Consider the following 8,491-nt stretch of genomic DNA (forward strand, 5'->3'; position numbering starts at 1 on the left):
TACCTCTTTGCCTGTCTATTCCTTTTCCCTGCAGAACCCATCTTCTCCTCTGAGTCATTTGTCTCTTCTCTTTGACTTACTGTAGCACTACATAAGGGAACTCAACAATGTTGAATAATGAGGAATTCAACAATGGAGACATCAAACTAGACTGGAGGTTAAGGGAAAACTGCACGAAGATGGGACCATTGAGGACAAACGCTGAAGAATGGTTTATGGTAGTCACTTCTGATTACAATAACCAAAACGATTATTGTCAAGTATTAAGCACTTAGCATGTGCCAGGCATTGTAATGGAAACTTCACATATAGTACATTATTTAATCCTTAAAACAACCCTAGTCTTATTAAAACAACTAATCTTATTACCAGTTTGCAAATGACAGCGTGCTCACAAGTGGTAAGTAATTTGTGCAAGGTTTTACAGCTAATAGAAGTCAGAACCAAGATATGAATGTGGGTGGTCTGATACTACAGCCCTACATACTTTTGGACTTTCTTGTCCTTTTTCCCAGCAATAGCATCTTGTATTCAGAAGCACAGCAGAAAGGAATAATGAGCTTTTGTTTCTTAGAGACATGAGTAAACATTCTGACTCTGACTCTCACTATCTGCAAGGTGGGGATATTACTTGCCAGACTGAATGGATATGAGGACTAAATGAGATTGCAATAGCTAATTTGTACCAGTACTTATAATGTAAGTATTCTAAGTGTGTTACAAATATCCACCCATCTAATTTGCACAAGAGCATGATGAGATATTTCCATTATTATTCCCATTTTACAGATGAGGAAATTGAAGATGAGAGGTAAAATATCATGTTCAAGTTCACTAACTACCAATGGTGGAGATAAAATATGAATGCAGGTGGGAAGAATGGAGAGCTATGCTTTTAACCCCCTGACTCTGCTGGATGGGTAGAATGCCCAGTACATAGAAAGTCCCTGACCAGTAGCAGCTCTGGCCATTATCAGAGGCAAATGACGAGGCTTCCTACCAAGCTACAGCACTAACAATTAACTTCCTGGTGCAACTTACCTCTGTGACATCTGTGCTGAATTTTGTTTCTCTATGGGTTCAAATCTTGTTTCTTCAACAAGCAGAGCATAAATTCCTTTGGAGATGACAAGATAAACATGTTAAATCTCAGGTTGACCTGTCAGCTCTGGTTAATATTAGCGGTTAGACCTTAGATAGGCCACTCCCCTTCTCTGGAAGGAGTACATATTCTGCTGAGAGACTGAATATACAAACAGATAGTGGCCAGGCCATATCTAAAAATAGAACTCTGACACACAATCTGCAACAATCAGCCCAGGAAACCAATCCATTATCTACAGTAACCAGTCTAGGAAGCCAGCCTGCTCTCACTGTGTCAGACTCGCAGGAAGTAAGATCACTGTCACCAGCAATGAGCCCTGGAAGCAATAACACCTTTAACAATTGCCCCCAAATGGGCAGGACTTGATTAATAATTGACAGCTTCCCTGATTTTTGTCCCTGCTTTCAACTTAGGATCGGCCAGAGAGAGTAAAATATATAAACCCCAATCACATAGGATGTTCACTTCTAGTCAGCATGCCTACAACTTCTCCATGCAAACAGCCTCCAGTCAGGGGATACCTGAAGCTTTTCTTCATCCAGCTTTAAAACTTTCCTACTCCTCTGTCTGCCTTGACATCTCTGCCAAAATGCAGGTGATGATAGCTGACTCCCTCGCTAGAGGAAGCTCTGAATAAACAGACTTTGCTTGTTCTCATTTGGGTGATTTTCAATTATTTCCACACTGCATTTGTAAAATGACAGGGTTGGGACAGATGATTCTGGGTTCTAGAAACTAGATGTGTTACCACTGTCTCAGGGAACCAGATGTAGCTGCTGCCACCACTGCCTTCCATTGGCGAAAAGGAACCTGCATCGTTTCTGTATCACAGCTTTGGATTCAGAGTTCGATGAATGCATCTGATTGCACAGGCTGAGGTGAGGTCATGTACTCTGGACGACAAGAAGGCTGGACAAGCTTCCTCTGATGAGAGACAGGCTCTTTCTCAAAAGGAGAGACATCCCAAACTTAGGAATGAGGTCCGTGCCCAGATGACCAAAAAGACTTAAAAAAGTCTACTGTATCCCTCATTTCCACCATGGCTTGGGGTTGCTCAGATTCCCTATTTGCAAAGATTCAGGTCTTTTCTAACATACTCCACTGTAACTTTGTCTGCCTATCCCTCTTCATATGGACGGAGAACAAATGAACCATTTCCTCGCTGGACTCTTAAGTTCCTGGTGATAGAACTATGTTGTCTTTTTAGCTTTTTAGCCTGCCACACCCTACCCCATCTCAGCACAGTATAATACTACATTATTAATAAAGACTGAATCTGAAAGCAAGATAATGGAAAGTGTTTTTAAAAAATATGTCAAATGTAATTGCTTTTTATTTGTAAATGGCTGTCAGCTAATTTTTTCATGAGTTAAAGGCCTTTGGCTTTTGTTAGAAAACAGATAATCAACCCTGCTCTGCAAACTGGGCCTTGTTCACGAGAGGCAGTACAATAAATGGTAAAAGAATGACTGAATATAGCCACTCCCTTATTTCACTGGGAGATTGGGAACAAAAAAAGTGACTTTGCCAGTTCAATTCAACTCTCAGGAGCACAGTGAGTCAATCACTTAACGGGAAGAGAGTAGGACTCAGAGGCCTGGAGGCAGGAAGCCATGAATTGTAAGAGCGCTCACACCTTTCTGTGTACACTCTTAGTCTTATAGAATGTTAGAAGTGGGAGAGAACGGTCATAGAGAATATGCAGATCTACATGGAGAATACGCAGATCATTTTCGAGGGTCCAGAGAGGAAAAGTGATTTGCCAAAGGTTATACAGTGAGTTATGGCCGAGTTAGCAATAAAATTCCATTCCTGGCTGGGCATGGTGGCGCATGCCTGTAATCCCAGCACTTTGGGAGGATGAAGGGGGTGGATTGCTTGAGCCAGGAGTTTGAGACCAGTCTGGGCAACATAGTGAGACTTTGCCTCTACAAAAGAAAAAAATATATAAATAAATAAAATAAAATTAGGCGAGAGGATCTCTTGAGCCTGGGAGATTAAGGCTGTACTTAACCTTGATCCTGCACTATACTCCTGACTGGGTGACAGAGTAAGCCTCAGGAAAAAAAAAAAATTCAAGTCCCTCTACTTCCACGTCCAGTAAACCTCAGTTCAATTCAATAAGAACTAAATGTTATCCAGATTACAAATGAAGAACGTATTTATTCATAGATGACATAATTATCTAGGTAGAAATATCCAGTAGAATTTACAAAAAGCAGCAAACTGTGTGCAATGGCTCATGCTTGTAATCCCAGGACTTTGAGAGGTCAAGGCAGGAGGATCACTTGAGCTCAGGAGTTCGAGGCCAGCCTGGGCAGCAGGGTAAGGCCCCGTCTCTACAAAAAATTAGCTAGGTGTGGTGTCAAGCATCTGTGGTCCCAGTTACACAGGAGGCTGAGGTGGGAGGATTGCTTGGGCCCAGGAGGCCGAGGATGCAGTGTGCCGTGTTCCCACCACTGCACTCCAGCTTTGGTGACAAAGGGAGACCCAGTCTCAACAACAACAACAAAAGCAACTAGAACAAATAAGAAAGTTTAGTGAAATTGCAGAATACAAGATCAATATACCAAAACAAATTGTATTTCCATACACCAACAATACACTATTGGAACTTGAAATTTTTAAAGATTACTAATTATAATAGCATAAAAAAATGAAAATACTTGGGGATAAATTAGGGACAGAAGATTTAAAAGATCTCTACTGGAAACTGCAAACCATTGCTGGGAGAAATTAAAGATGATCTAAATAATAAATATATACCATATTAATGGGTTAAAAGATTCAACATTATTAAGATGTTCTCCCCAACTTGATATATAAACTTAAGGCATTCACAATAAAAATTCCAGAAGCTTTGTTTTAGGTAAAATTTATAAACCAATTTTAAAATGAATATAAAATGAAACAGATTAAAAATGGCCAGAACAATTTTTAAAAAGAAAAAAGTTGGAGGATTAATATTACCTGATTTCAGATTTATATAAAGCTATGGCAATTCAGACAGTATAGTATTGATGTAAAGATAGAAGATAGACAAATAGATCAATGAAACAGAATAGAATGTCTTGAAAAGACCCATGTATATATGGACAATCGATTTTCAACAGAGTACAATGGCAATTTGGTTAAGATAAAATAGTCTTTTAAAGAGATGGTGCTATAGTAGTTGGGTAGCCAAACAGCAACAAAACAAAACAAAACAAAAACCAACAAACAAAAACAAAAAAAAACCCCAAAAACCAAAATCAAAACCAAACAACAACAACAACAAAAACCCTTGGGTTCATATCTCACTTCATAATTAAAACTTAACTAAAAGTGGACCCTAGATCTAAATGTACAACTATACAACTTCTCAAAGAAAACCCTTGTGACTTTGGATTAGTCAAAATTATTTAGATATGACAGCAAAAGCGTAATCTATAAAAGAACAAATTGATAAGTTGTACTTCATCAAAGTTAAAAATTTCTGTTATTCAAAAGACATCTAAGAAAATGAAAAGATAATCCATAGTCAGGGAGAAAACATTTATAAATCCTGTATATGATAAACAACTTGTGTCCAGAAAACGTAAAGAACACTCAGAACTCAATCACAAGAAAACAATGCAATTTTCTAAATGAGTAAAAAGTTGGGACATCAATAAAGATAAACAAATGCCTGCCTCCACCTCCCCCTCCCCCAAAAAACACATGAAAGGATGCTCAACATCATTTGTCAGTATGTAAGTGCAAATTAAAGCCACAATAAGATAGCACACCTATTAGAATGGCTACAATTATAAAGAATGACCACACTAAGTGTTGGAGAGGTTGTGGAAGAACTAAATGTTGGGGTCCGCGTGTTTCCTAAACAAAGGAATGAACATACAAGACAACACAAGACAAGACAAACATGGTGGCCACCTCGAATGGCGCGCTCTGCTTTATTTTATACAGTCGTTTGTGGAATGTTGCCAAGTCACAAGACACATTGTTGTTTTTTCTGACCTTTCCCTGACTTTCTGGATTTTCAAGATGTTTGCACATAAACAAGCCCCCAATGCCCTGCTTCGTTTGCAAGAGCGGGACTTATCCGGAACGCCTCGTTTGCGAGCACATAGTCCTCTACAACTAAAATTGTCTTATAGTGCTGATGATAAGAATGTAAAATAACACAACCACTTTGGAAAACAGTTTGGTGGTTTCTTAAATAACTGTATGACCCAACCATTCCACTTCTACATATTCATCCAAGAGAAAAGGCAGAATATGTCCATACAAACACTTATACATGAATGTTCATGTCAGCTTTATTTTTAAAAGTCAGCAATTTGAAACAATCTTAATGTCATTAACAAGTGAATTAACTAATTGCCTTAGATATGTGCATTATCTTGATGGTGGTGAAGGTTTTATAGGTGTATACTTATGTTGAAACTTATCAAACTGTATACTTTAAATATGTGCAGTTTATTGCATGCTAATTATTGCCCAGTAAAGCTGTGAAAAATTCAATTCCAGATAATTTCTTTTCTAGGTATTGCAGATGTTACAAATGCATAAAGACAGTATGTGGTAGGGCAGTCAGTGTCCAGCAATACAAGGCCCAATGTGATTAAGGCAAGACGTTCATGCAGGGAGGTCAGGGAAGGCTTTCTGAAAAATGGCTCCTTAGATTGGACTTTTAAGGTCCAATTTGATGTCAGTGAGTGGCATGGGAAAACAGAGACTTTGAAGTCCTGCTAGCCCAGGGAAGTGGCTCAATCCTGAACTAATATCAATATTCCCTATCACATTTATAGCATATAGTAGTTCAAAATACTTTTATTTAAATCATTTAATTTGCTTCTTTATGTACCACCTCCTATGAAAGTGATTGAGAGAGACTTATATGAACACATGCAATACAAAAAGAGTTAAGGCAAATAGATGAAACACTTGGAATACAGACAATATAATGAATTGTGCTAAGATCATTCCACAAAGGATATATGATAAGGTTCTGAATCAAAAGTTGGTAGAAGGATTAAAATTTGGCTCTGAACTTTCTAAAGGATGGAACAAAGAGAGAAGCATGATCATTACAACAAGTACCAAGTATTCTTTCCAACAACTTGGAAAAGGAAAAGAAAAAAGGAACAACTTACCAAGCACTTTGTCTAGGTTCTCTCATTCAAACCTCCCATACTCTGAACAGTGGGCCTATCTTTACAACCGATGGCAGAGACCAGTGATTTCTGGAGCTGTTATGGAGATGGTTAATATATGGAAGTAGCTGCATCTTTGTCTTACATAAAGGAGGGAACCGCTGCTGGTCTTTAAATGAATCTTTTCACTGAGAAGGATGCAGAAATAATCTGAAAAATTCTTTTCAGAGACAGAAAACCAGCTTTGGGGCCGGGGCAGTGGCTTACACCTGTAATTCCAGCACTTTGGGAGGCCAAGGTGGGCAGATCACTGGAGACCAGGGGTTTGAGACCCGCATGATCAACATGGCAAAATCCCATCTCTACTAAAAATACAAAACTTAGCCAGGTGTGCTGGTGGACAACTGAAATTCCAGCTACTTGGGATGACGAGGCAGGAGAGTCTCTTGAACTGGGAGGTGGAGTTTGCCGTGAGCAAACATTGTGCCACTGCACTCCAGCCTGGGCAACAAAGCAAGACTCTATCTCAAAAGAAAAAGAAAAAGAAAAGAAAAGAAAACCAGCTTTGGATCATCTCAATCTATGATTAGATCAAGGTGATATGGAATTACTAATCCCCTAGCTTTCTTCTAGAAGCAAATGTAAATCCACCTCAGAGGAAGATACTATTACAATATGAAAAAAATCTGAAAGTATTAGAGAGGTAACAAGACAGGCATAACTATAGGGCCAAGGTTTGGGAGATGAAAACCCACAGAAGTGAGCCCAGTGTTGGGGGATGCTTTTCCCCTAGGGATGTAATCTAAATTCACAAAAATTAATGTAAGTTTGGAAGACTGAGAGGCTGTGAATAAAGGTATTTTTCTCACAGCCTGCTAAAGAAGGCTCTGGTAACCTCCTTTCCAGGTTTTGAGTTGGGATCTCAAAGTGCTACAACCTAGGAGTGAAACTGCCTTTGCAAAAATTATGATAGCGAGAGAAATCTGATAGAAAAATTATGACAGTGAAATAAATCTGACATAACTAATTCCATCTTTCTTGTAATCTTCAAGCTGCCCTTGTCCATTTCTGGGCATAAGCCAAGCTAACTATGGGAGGAATTTAGTTTACAGTTTAACTTTAAAACAAAGGTGATAATACCCTCTTCCTGAAACTAACTCACTCCTTGCTCAGGGACTGAAATTACCTGTGCAAAACTAAAATTAGCAATAAGGTTAGAATTATAGTTCAGGAGTCATGTAGCCAGAGGTCACAAAATTTGTAACCTCCCCGATTGCTCCTATAGATAACATTATGGTTGTCAAACCTAAGATTTGTATTTGAGGTATTATCCAGACCCTGCATTTTGATGGACCAGCTGATGGTCCACCTGAACCAGTAACCCATACCAAGAAACTTGCCCATTTGGCCTTGTGACCCCCACCCAGAAACTGACTCAGCATAAGAAGATGGCTTTGATCCCCTATGATTTCATCCCTGACCCAACCAATCAGCATTCTCCATTCCCTAGACCCCTGCCTGCCAAATATCCTTGAAAAGCCCTAGCCTCTGAGTTTTTGAGGAGGCTGATTTGAGCAATAATTCCTCCCATCCATTTGCTTGGCTATCTAGCCCTATGATTGTTAAACTCTTTCTCTGCTGCAATATCACTGTCTTGGTGAATTGGCTTTATCTGTGCAGTAGACAAGAAAAACCCACCTGGTGGTAACAGGAGAAATGGTAATTCATAAATAGGCTAGTTATACCAGGAACAGAAAACCAGCTTTAAATCATCTCAGTCTATGATTAGATCAAGGTAATATGGGATTACTAAACCCCTAGCTTCCTTCCAGAAGCAAATGTAAATCCATCTCAGAGGAAGATAATGTTAATCCAAGTTTAACATTATTTTCATAATTTTTAATATGCAATATCTGGAATTCAAAGACAACATATGAGGAGACAAAATAATGTGATACAAAATAATGGAAAAAATAATGTTATTTTTCAAAGAAAAACACAATAGAAATAGGTATACAGGGAGTGTGGATAATAGAGTTATCAAATATAGGCTTTATAGTAGCTATGAAAAATATATGTAAGGGAATAAAAAGCAAGACCATTTCAACAGAGAACCGGGAACTATAAAAAAACTTATTTGAAATTCTAGAACTGAAAAGATAATACAAATTTAGAATTCAATGGATGAAACTTGACAGAGATTAGATATAGATAAAGACAGAAAATATCCAGAAAAAAAATAGAGAGGCAA

Source organism: Macaca nemestrina, chromosome 1 (assembly GCF_043159975.1).
Source record: "Macaca nemestrina isolate mMacNem1 chromosome 1, mMacNem.hap1, whole genome shotgun sequence".
NCBI classification, from domain to species: Eukaryota; Metazoa; Chordata; class Mammalia; order Primates; family Cercopithecidae; genus Macaca; species Macaca nemestrina.